General features: G+C 41.2%; 1 pseudogene; it reads left to right on the top strand.

The window, feature by feature from the left end:
• The first annotated feature begins 129 nt into the window (after positions 1–129).
• Positions 130–3,909, top strand: LOC106398681 (annotated as a pseudogene).
• The last annotated feature ends 7,560 nt before the right edge of the window (positions 3,910–11,469 follow it).

Raw genomic sequence — 11,469 nt, 5'->3', positions numbered from 1 at the left:
CAAGAGAGACACCGCCACAGCATGACAAAGCCGGGATGCCTCTTGTCGCCTTCGAGAACCGAAGTAACAGTGAGTTTGCCTCGCAAACTGTTCACTTTTGTCGACAGTGAAAAATAAAATGAAACACAAGAGCCCAAGTCTCCAGTTGAGATGCGGCCGCAGACCAACCGAAGCCCTCGAAATGGTGACAAGGAATAGATGCTGGAAAGACAAGTGTAACACCATAGCAGAGCTTGAAACAGCCATAGATGACTGTATAGGCCTCCGCTCAGCACGCCAACACGAGACGGAAATGGCCAGGTACCATCAACTCCGCCTGCATACCCGACCCCGACTCGCCTCCGAGATGGAACCACCACCGAAGCTGACTTTGACTCCGCCGAAAAAGAAGACGAACTCTGACGACCCGTAAGGGCTCCCGATTCCACTCGACGAAGCCACACGCCTCACCAGACAGAAGCAGTAGAGACTCCGCAGCCTAGCTGTACAGCGCACCAACACACAACCACGAGCAGAGATGTTGCAAGAGAGGATCTAAAAGTGAAACACGATCCTCTCTCTCAGCCGTACTGTTTTTACGTTTCTTTGTACACAACAGAGGATCATTGAGTAGTAGATAAGAGGATGCTGCTCTGTCTCATCTGCCTCTTCAGTTTGAGCAACAATGGTAGATAACTTACAATACTATTTGATCTTAATCATCATATGCTTATTTTCACTCTTATGTTACTCTCTCTTCTTCAAGAAACCAAAGGATGGTTTTGATTTGCCTCCAAACTCTCCTTCTCTGCCAATCATTGGGCATCTTCACCTTCTCCTCTCTGGTTCTACTCATAAGTTGTCACATCCCGGTTCTCCCAAACCGGAATGATTTTGTTTTTCTTAATTATTAACTTGATTTGGACCAAAGTCCATTATCTTTTTTCCTTCTTTTCTAGCCCGTGTAGTAAACCCTAGGGTTTTCTCTTCTTTTCTTTTTCAGGGTTTCCTCTTCTTTTCCTATGAAAAGGATTCTTCCCCTTCTCTTCTCTTTCATTTAGAAACTAGAGCGAAGCCCTGTAGAGTTCCAGAGAGATTTGAAAACCCTAGCCATCATGATTTCTCTTTTTCTCTTCTCTCTCGTTCTCTCGTGGACGACCTCTTTCTTCTATTTTGTCTCTTTCGTCTCTCTTTCTCCTCGTCATTTGCTGTATCCGGAGCCAAGCCGTTGGAGATCCCCGATGAACCGATCCAACTCTATGTCCAGATCTCTCCTTTTCTTCTTTCTAGATCTGGTCACTGGTGACGTAAGGAACCCTAGTTCTCGTTTTCTCCATCTCTTTGTTCTCTTTTATCTTGGATCTCTCATCCCAGAATCTTTGGTGGTAGTACCAATCCTTTTTGTTGTAGATCTGGTTCGTGGAAAGCCCTAAGCTTCAGATCTGTTTCTTCTATCTTTTCCATTCTCAGATCTAAGGCCAAGGTGAGGACTGTTGTGGTCTCTTCTTCTTTCTTTCATTATCGCTTCATAGTAGGAGCTTCTAGCTAAACCATTCATACCTACGTGATATCTATAAGCATACACGTAGTTGTTTTATAAATGAACTATGTCATATATATATCCCTATACATTGTATTGAAATGTGTGAACACCTAGATCTATTCATAGGTTGCTAAATGAATATGGTTGAATAATGTTTGAAGATTGTATGTAATGATTGTATTGATTGGGTTTATGGTATATGTGGGTGATGTATATGTGAGAGATGTATATATGATTTAGAGAAAGGCATAAGGCCTATGTGTGCCGGTGTAACGTGGTGGAATGATGTATATGTATGTCTCAGGCGTTATATCGTTTCTTGTTGGGTCATGTGGCAATCGCGTGAGTTGGCATGATTCATCGCCGGAGCGGGCATGCGGCGTGCCTGTAAGTGAAGTAACATAGTAGTGTGATGTCGTGGAGACAGCGTGAAACGTATGAACATGGTGGCGGATCAAGCGTGAACCGGTGTCGGTAACTTTATTGCGTGAAGGCGTGAGGACAGTGTGATGTCGTGGAGACAACGCAATATGAATTTCTCACGCGAAAACATGAGGAACGCAGGTACCGATTTAGGTGGTGTAGTCTCATTGTTGGCACCGTCGGGATTTATCCTCGTTTCGTGTTGTTTGATATTGTTTTACTGTATGTTCTAGGTAGAGCTTTTGTTATGTTGTGTGGTGAATGTCGGGTGATGATTTTGGGGCTCCTGGAGCTTCCCTCACTGAGCTTTTGTCGAAATGCTTACCCCTTCTTCTTCCTTTTCATTTCAGGTTTGGCTCATATTGGTGGATTTTTATCAAAGACGTCTTGGGATCCTAAAGACATATTGTTTCTGCCTTGTGGCCGGAGACAAGTGTCATGATATCGCCGATCATTTCAGCTATGTTGGGTGGGGTGCCACATAAGTCCTTACAGAAACAGTCCTCCAGGTATGGGCCTCTCTTACATCTTAACATCTTTAATGTTCCGGTGATCTTTGTCTCCTCGGCCTCAGTGGCTTACGAGATCTTCAGGGAGCACGATGTCAACTTCTCGTTCCGTGGAACCCCTCCTATCGATGAGTCCCTCTTGGTCGGATCCTTTGGATTTTTCACCGCTCCTTATAGTGATTGCTGGAAGTTCATGAAGAAGCTAATGGTCACGAAGTTACTTGAACCGCAAGCACTCGAGCGGTCACGTGGTATCCGGGTCTACGAGGGAGAAAGACTTTACGCAAGCCTGCTTGATAATGCAGTGAAGAATGAGAGAGTTGAGATTGGTAAGGAAGCAATGAAGTTCGCAAACAACATCATCTGCAAGATGATCATGGGAAGGAGTTGTAATGAGGAGAATGGTGAGGCGGAGAGAGTCAGAGACTTGGTGGCAGAGTCTACAGCCTTGACCATGAAGATCTTTGTGGCAAACATGTTCCAAAGGCCTCTCAAGAAGCTCGGAATATCACTGTTTAGAGAGGAGATAATGAGTGTTTCTTGTAGATTCGATGAGGTGCTAGAGAGGATTCATGAGGAGCACGAAAGGAAAAAAAGATAATGATCAAGATATGGACTTGATGGACGTGTTGCTGGAAACTTGTAGAGACGAAACAACCGCAGAGTATAGGATCACTAGGAACCACATAAAGTCCTTGTTTGTGGTAAATGTCTAGAATTCAAAAGAACATCATTAGTTATCTTCTCTGAAAACATTTTTTTGGCAACTGCAGGATCTTGTCATTGCAGGCAGTGACCCTTCGAGACATGCAACACAATGGACAATGGCAGAGATCATTAACAACCCTAAATTTCTTGAAAGATTGAGAGAAGAAATTGGTTCTTTTGTTGGGGAAACAAGGTTGGTTCAAGAAATGGATCTGCAAAACCTCCCTTACTTGCAGGCGACTGCTAAGGAAGGACTGAGACTGCACCCTCCAGGAGCTATCTTTGCAAGGAGCTCTCGCGAAGGGTGTAAGATTAGAGGATTTTATATACCAGTGAACACACCACTTGTTGTAAATGTTTATGCTCTGATGAGAGATCCTGATTCTTGGGAAGATCCTAATGAGTTTAAGCGAGAGAGGTTTCTAGGATCTCCAAGGTCAGGACAAGAACATGAGAGAGAGCATGCACTTAAGTACATTCCTTTTGGCAGTGGAAGGGGAGGCTGTCCTGGATCAAATCTAGCTTGTACTATTGTTGGAATTGCAATAGGAGTGATGGTGCAGTGTTTTGACTGGAAGATCAAATCTGATAAAATTGACATGGAAGAAGCTCCTAGAGCACTGGTGTTGACCATGGCTCGACCCCTTATGTGCATTCCTGTTGCTCGGACATGTAGATTACAAGTTCCTGACTTGGAGATGTCACTGAACTCTCAGACATAATTCTTAAAGGTGATTTGTAAAGTTTGCGTTGCACTCAGTTGCTCGGTTAGTTGATTTATTTTGGGGATTACTGGTTTGTCTTAGTATAGAAATGAAAATCAGTTGTACAGTTTAGCATTTATATTTGAAATACAAAAGGGAAATTGTCTTCACTTTTGCCCTCTTATATCCAACTTTTTGAGGGTTTCCTTTACTTATAGATTGCTTGCTTAGTCTGTGTAGTAAATTGGTTTTGAATGAGGAAGATAAAGAACGTCTTGCATCATTGCAAGAGAGCAAAATTATGGAGTATTTCATTAATAATATGTATTATAAATATTTTGTTATTGTTCTTGGTGGAGGAGGATGGAGAAGAAGCTTGCCATGCTCGGAAAGAGATGTAACCAGCGAAGTGTGACGCCGCCGTGGGGGAGAAAGAGACGACTGAACAAGGGTCGGGTGAGAAGTTTGAATACCAAGGTGAGGTTAGTTTAAATTGAAGAAAGTTTGATTTTTACTTCTTGGTATTTCTCAAAATGAAGAAAGTTTGAGACTTTTGATTTGAAGTTCTTTTATTGTTTCTGGTCTGGTGTACAGGGTATGTGTCTGACAAAACAGCAAAAGCCGTGAATCTCCTCCTCAGTAAGCTGTGAAGACAGAAAGGGAATAAAGAGAAAGAAGGAACAGAGCTCTTACACCGTTGAGCAGCTTGTCTTTTGCAGGTGTGGCCACAGCAAGGTATGTATTAGCATAGTTGTGTATTATCTTAAACGGTTCATGCTTGAGTGTTTCTTGACCTCTGAGTAGTATTGATTGACAAGATATTGATGTGTTGGTGTTTTCAGGAGGAATGTCCAAATGAAGATGAGGATCTGACAAGTCAATGTCTGAGGTTAGTGGAGAGGAGGATTTATCACGAAAGCTTACAACTTTCTCTATAAAGTTTTGTTTTTTTCTATTTACAAATTGATTGATGCTCTATAAAGTCTTAAAACTAGTTAGATTTATCACGAAAGCTTACTAACTAGTTTTAAAAGCTGGATTCGACAGGAAGATGGATGAACTGCAAGCAGAGTATCAAAGGAAGTTTCATGAGGTAGAAGCTGGTAAGGCCTCTCTTGATTTGCTAAACAAACGTAATGTTTTTTTATTTCATATTGTGGTTCGTCTTTGGGTTTTACTGAGTGAGTTTAATCGTCACTGTGATAGGCCTCGAAGGTGTTACGTGAGGAAGAAGAATAGAAACAGAGAAGCGTTGGGTGGAGAAGAGTAATGAGAGATGACGTGGAGAGCAAGGATCAGGTTGTTAGAGTTTGTTACATTCAACTGTCAACAAACCTTTGAGTATAAATAATAGAATACAATGTAAAAGGTCTTTTGTGCAATTCGTAAATTGTATCTTGGTCCTGGAAGTTTGAGACTTCAGGAATTGGCTCTAGACTTTTTGACGGTTAGAGATTGTATTTTCCTTTGATAAAGCAATAAACTACTTCTTTGCTCTTATCAATTGGTGCGGTGACGTTCGATCATGTCGACGACGATGTCGGAGGAGACGGCGATTCAGATCGGCAAGCTCGAATCTTCGGTTTACAGCATCAACGATCAAATTCGATTCTTATCGGGAGGTTACAAAGTATTATCGGAGGCTTCTTCAGCGGCAGATAAGAAATTGGAGACGGTGGACGCGCAATTGAATTCGATGGAGTCACCGTTACAGACGATGGTGAAATCTATGGAGAAGCTAACATCGGCGATTCACGGAAAAGCTCCGATGAATCCAGAACAACCTGGCACATCGCAGAACTTCGATCAGGTATTTTCTCAGAATCTGGGAACGAATCCGGAAGATATTCAGCTAGGTTATCGATCTGCTAACTCTGCTTTGAATAATCGTGAGAGGATGTTACGAAAAGTCGAGATGTCGGTTTTGGATGGTTCTCATCCTTATTCTTGGATCGCCTGAGCTGAGAGATTTTTTCGGATTGGGCGTTATACGTTAGAAGGAAGAATGGAGATTGTTTCGTTGTGTTTGGAGGCTGATGCACTAAGCTGGGCATCCTACGATAGTGAATTGGGGTGATTTTAAGAAGCGTATGTTGGCAAGGTTTGCAGAATCCTACGATAGCACACCAGGGAAGAAACTGTTTGGTATCAAACAGACTGGTACTATTGCTGCATACGTGAGAGAGTTTCAAGAGTTAGCCACTCAGGTGAAAGTCTCGGAGGAACATTTGGAGGATATTTTCTTTAACGGATTGAAGAATGAGTATCAGGAGGTTATTAAGATGAAGGAACCAGTTGGTTTGCCAAATTTTATTGCTGCAGTCATTTCTATGGAGGATAGTGACTTCTGCAAAATGATTGCTGGTAAGGCTTCGGAGACTAAAGTAGTGAAGCAAGGGCAGAGAGTTACATTTCGAAATGCCGCGATACATCAAAACGCTTGGAGAGGAAGAGCTCAGGGTAATGATATGGGCCAAATGAATGGGAGGAGTGACAAGCAGACGGGGCTAAAACAGAACAACACCAACATGATCCCTTATAAGCTTCCTGAAGCAGAATATGCAGCTAAGAAGCGTAATGGAACTTGTTATATGTGTGATGATAAGTGGTCCAAGACGCATGTTTTCCGAAACAAAGAACTACATGTGATGGTGGTGTTATCGGATCACATCATGGAGGGTGGCGAGGAAGAGTTTCATGATGCGGTACAAGAATGTGAATGAGATTGTTGCGGAAGTGATGGAGTTGTCTCTATATTCCTTCTTTGGAAGATCAGCACCAAAGACTACCAAGTTGTGGGGGTCAATTGGGAAAACTAAGGTGTTGGTTATGATTGACAGCGGTGCTACGCATAATTTCATCTCTCCGACAGTAGTAATGCAAACACGACTGTCTCAAGAGAACAATTCTCCAATGAAAATCAAGGTTGGCACTGGTATTGTTGTAACGGGATCAGGGGTTTGTAAGCAGGTGCCGTTGAGAGTACAATCAGTTGATTTGACGAATGACTTTATTGTGCTTGAGCCTGGCGGTGTGGACATCATCTTGGGGGTTCAATGGCTTCGCACTCTTGGCAAATGCGAAGTAGACTGGGAAGATCAGACACTGTCGTTTTGGTCTCAAGGTGTGAAGTTTACCTTGCAAGGTGATCATTCTATTGCGTGTAAGGAGATAGCTGCAGACATGGTTTCGGTAGTGTTGGGATTACATTCAGTTGAGTCTAGTGCAGTGTTGCCTGAGGCAGTTCCGAAAGCAATTCAGCTCGTGTTGGATCAGTTCCAAGGAGGGTTTGCTGAACCTACACAACTACCTCCGAAACAGGGTTTTGAGCATTCAATTCAATTCCTTCCTGGCACCAAACCAATTTGTATGAGGCCATATAGATATCCCCATTCTCACATGGAAGCTATGGAGAAATTGGTGGATCAAATGCTTCAAACAGGTGTTATTCGTCATAGCAGAAGTCCCTACGCCAGCCCAGTGTTGCTAGTGAAGAAGAAAGACAAATCATGGCGATTCTGTGTTGACTATAGAGGAGTAAATAAATCTACTCTACCGGATAAGTTCCCTATTCCAGTTATAGATCAGCTTTTGGATGAGTTGCAGGGTGCGACAGTCTTTTCCAAACTGGATTTACGTTCAGGGTATCATCAGATAAGGATGGTAGAGTCTGATATAGAGAAGACAGCGTTTCGAACTCATACAGGACACTATGAGTTCTTGGTAATGCCTTTTGGCTTATCTAATGCACCAGCAACATTTCAATCCTTGAAGAATGAAGTTTTCAGGCCTTTTTTGAGGAAGTCCGTACTAGTATTCTTTGATGATATACTAGTCTACAGTAGATCGTTGGAGGAGCACGCGGTGCATTTACAAACTATTATGCAAGTTCTGGTCAACATCAACTGTTTGCTAATCAGAAGAAATGCTCTTTTGGTCAATGCAGTGTGGATTATTTGGGTCACGTTATATCCTCAGCAGGGGTAGCAACTGATCCAGCTAAGACATCTGCTATCTCTAAATGGCATGTGCCTAAGACGGTGAAGGAGTTGCGCAGTTTCTTAGGGTTAACTGGCTATTACCGGAATGATGTCAAAGCTTACGGTGTTGTGGCGCGGCCATTGACTGATTTGTTGAAGAAGGATGGGTTTGAATGGGGTAACAAAGGACATAAGGCGTTTGAGGAATTGAAGCTGAGAATGATTAGCTCTCCTGTTCTAGCGTTGCCAAACTTTCAAGAGAAGTTCATTGAGGAGTCGGACGCTTCGGGTTATGGTCTTGGAGCAGTTTTAATGCAAGGCAAACATCCTATTGCTTATTTCAGTAAAGGGTTATCTGATAGGGAGCAGTTGAAGCATGTATATGAGAGAGAGTTAATGGCTATCGTGATGGCTGTGCAAAAGTGGAAACACTACCTAATGGGCAGAAGATTCACTATTTTCATAGATCAAAAAAGCCTTAAGTTTTTGTTGGAACAGAGGGATGTATCTATGGACTATCAAAAGTGGTTGACAAAGCTCTTGGGGTATGATTTCGGGATTATCTACAAGGCGGGAGTTGACAATAAGGTGGCTGATGGCTTATCTTGAGTGGTTTTGGATCAATCTTTCTCTATCATGGAGTTGTTTACAGCTATCACTCAGGTAATGAATTTGCAGATGCAAGATATTTTCGAGGAGATTGATGGTGATAGTCACATCCAACAAACAATACATGATCTTCTGCTTGGTTCTTGCGTGAAACCAGGGTTTTCTGTGAAGAAGGGTAGACTGTTTTATAAAGACAGATTGGTCTTACCGAAGTCGTCACGGTTTATTGATGTGATCTTACAAGAGTATCACAGTGGAGTGTTTGGTGGCCATTCGGGACTGTTAAAGACGATCAAAAGGATTCAGCGTCTCTTTCATTGGCCGAATCTTAAGAAGGACGTGCAGCGATTTGTGTCTGAATGTCGTGTTTGTCAGACACATAAGTCTTCTACTCTTGTTCCAGCAACCAATTGCGTTACCAACGCAAATTTGGAAGGAGTTGTCAATGGATTTCATTGGGGGATTGCCAAAATCAAACGGTGAAGACGTTATTTGTGTGGTGGTGGATCGTTTGAGTAAATATGCTCATTTCTTTACTCTGAAACATTCGTACACTGCCCTTCGGTTGCTGAGAAATTTGTGAAAGAGGTTGTCAGATTACATAGATTTCCATTGTCTATCATATCTGATCGAGACAGAGTCTTTTTGAGTAGCTTCTGGAGGGAGTGTTTCAAGCTAGCAGGGACCAGATTGAAGTTTTCTACTGCCTATCATCCTCAAACGGATGGGTAAACAGAGGTCACTAACCGCTGCTTGGAATCATATCTGCATTGTTTTACTTCTTCCCATCCGAAGCAATGGAGACACTATTTAGCTTGGGCCGAGTTTTGGTATAACTCCTCGTTCCATACATCATTAAAGGCAACTCCGTTCGAGTTGGTTTACGGTCGGAAACCACCATCATTGTTACGCTTTGAGGATGGTTCCACGAAGAACTTTGAGTTGGAGTCTATGTTACGAGAACAAGATGCGATGCTTGCAGATATGAAGATGCATTTGTTGCGTGCTCAAGATATTATGAAGAATAATGCAGATAAAAATAGGAGGGATTTGCAGTTTGAAGTGGGTTCTTTTGTTTTCTTGAAGTTACGGCCTTATAGGTAGTCAAGTATTGCAAAACGCTTTTGTCAGAAGTTGGCGGCTAAGTTCTATGGTCCTTTCAAGATGTTGGAGCGAGTGGGTGTTGTGGCTTATCGTTTTGAGTTACCTCCTTCTTGTCAGATCCATTCTGTTTTTCATGTGTCGCAGCTTAAACCAGTGCTGGGGTCTGGTCACACGGTGATACCATTACTTGAGACTTTGAATGCGACTGATGAGTTGGTTCTATATCCTGAGGAGCTCTTGGAGTATCGTTATGATGAGCAAGGGTACTTGGAAGTGCTGGTGAAGTGGTGGGACTTACCGGATTATGAGCATACTTGGATGAAGATATCGGAGCTGGAGCAGAGTTTTCTGGACTTTGAGCTTGAGGGCAAGCTCAATTTCGGGGAGGGGGGTATTGATAGGCCTCGAAGGTGTTACGTGAGGAAGAAGAATAGAAACAGAGAAGCGTTGGGTGGAGAAGAGTAATGAGAGATGACGTGGAGAGCAAGGATCAGGATGTTAGAGTTTGTTACATTCAACGGTCAACAACCCTTTGAGTATAAATAATAGAATACAATGTAAAAGGTCTTTTGTGCAATTTGTAAATTGTATCTTGGTCCTGGAAGTTTGAGACTTCAGGAATTGGCTCTAGACCTTTTGACGATTAGAGATTGTATTTCCCTTTGATAAAGCAATAAACTACTTCTTTGCTCTTATCACACTGTTCTGATTTTCAGGGTTTCAACAAGTAAAAGAAGAAGAAGAGAAAAGCAAATTGGTTGGTAACGTTTTCATGAGCTCTGGCTTGCATATGATGTGGAAGAAAAGGTTACACTCTGTGATACTTTGATCCCTACTAGTAGGGAAAGAAAAGGAAGAAGTTGTATATGCGAATGAAAAGGAAAAAGTTGAGGGTGATCTCTTGGTGACATAGGGAAGGTTGTATGTCCGTCTCTCACATAATATACAATGTCCATAATTTTTATACCTCATCGATTTCTTCTTTTTTCCTGATTTCAGTGGTTATGCAATGCAGGCAAGTCACCACATAAACCTTGCTTGGCTTGTGAAGCGACTCAAAGAAGATCATCGAGTGACTAGTTTGAAAGATCCATGATATTGTCTATGTAATGTCTATGTCTTAGCTATGTGGAGGAATGATCTATTGTCCCATGTTGTTGAAGACTGTAATGTCTAGTCCCATGTCTAATAGTTAGTTTATGATCTATATGTGTACTCTTTCAGTTGGTGATTGCTTGATTTTGTAAACTTGCCAAAAAGTATTTTTATTGATACAACATATTAAGAATCATTTTAATAATTCTATTCACTCATAGCAAAAAAACATCATTGATGCATATAACAATAATGATACTTAAATCATTGATACAACATATTTAAAATCATTTTAACTATTTTGCTCACTCATAGCAAAAAAACATCATTGATTCATATAACAATAATGATATTTAAGTCATTGATACAACATTTTAATAAACAAATATTTTACCCACTCATAGCAATAATCATAACTCGTGCATACTTAAGAGATGGAAACAAACAATAGTAGCTAGTCAAAACATATCACAATTTTTACAAGTTTGTGTTGAAAAACTTAGTCAAATTTAGTAAAACTAAGACGTAAAATATTTTGAAAATATGAATTTTACATATCTTGAAGTTACTTAATACTCTTAAAAATACAACTTATTCAAAAACTAGCGTAGAAACTTTAATAAACATGAATGTTGGTAACCTCATAAATATCATGAATTAAGTTATGAATTTCATTCACGAACTCAAATATTGATTAATATACATGAATTAACAAGAAAATGTTAAAAAAAATTTAGTTTTAGAAAAAATGAAAGTTTATTAAACATTGACGCAGACGACTTCCACGGAGGTCGTTTGGCAGACTTCTAGGAAGT

The sequence above is a fragment of the Brassica napus genome, chromosome C5, assembly GCF_020379485.1.
Source record: "Brassica napus cultivar Da-Ae chromosome C5, Da-Ae, whole genome shotgun sequence".
In the NCBI taxonomy this organism is placed as follows: Eukaryota; Viridiplantae; Streptophyta; class Magnoliopsida; order Brassicales; family Brassicaceae; genus Brassica; species Brassica napus.
The sequence above is the reverse complement of the archived record's forward strand: the minus strand, read 5'-3'. Positions and strand labels throughout refer to the sequence as shown.